Here is a 345-nt window from a genome sequence, read left to right as displayed (position 1 = left end):
TAATTATTCTCAAAATCGTGGCATAATGTACTTTAAGATCACAGTTTCAGAACCGTTGTCTATTGACGCTATTGTTCTCAAAAACTGTTGCCTAGTTCACTTTAAGACCACAATTCCATAATTGTGGCCTATTATCATTCTCTTTGACAATGATTTTTCTACCCGTAGTTATATAATTTATAAAAAAAGCTTGGTCTTATGATTTTATTAATTTTTTTGAAAGTCAAACCCCAAGTTAATTTAAGTAGTTCCACTTCACAATCCTTTGTTATTGTACTCAAAGCTTCAGAAGAGAAAGCAATAGGAATACGTTTTTATCTTTTTCCACATTCTTTGGCTATTACA

The sequence above is a fragment of the Lupinus angustifolius genome, unplaced genomic scaffold, assembly GCF_001865875.1.
Source record: "Lupinus angustifolius cultivar Tanjil unplaced genomic scaffold, LupAngTanjil_v1.0 Scaffold_631, whole genome shotgun sequence".
In the NCBI taxonomy this organism is placed as follows: Eukaryota; Viridiplantae; Streptophyta; class Magnoliopsida; order Fabales; family Fabaceae; genus Lupinus; species Lupinus angustifolius.
The sequence above is the reverse complement of the archived record's forward strand: the minus strand, read 5'-3'. Positions refer to the sequence as shown.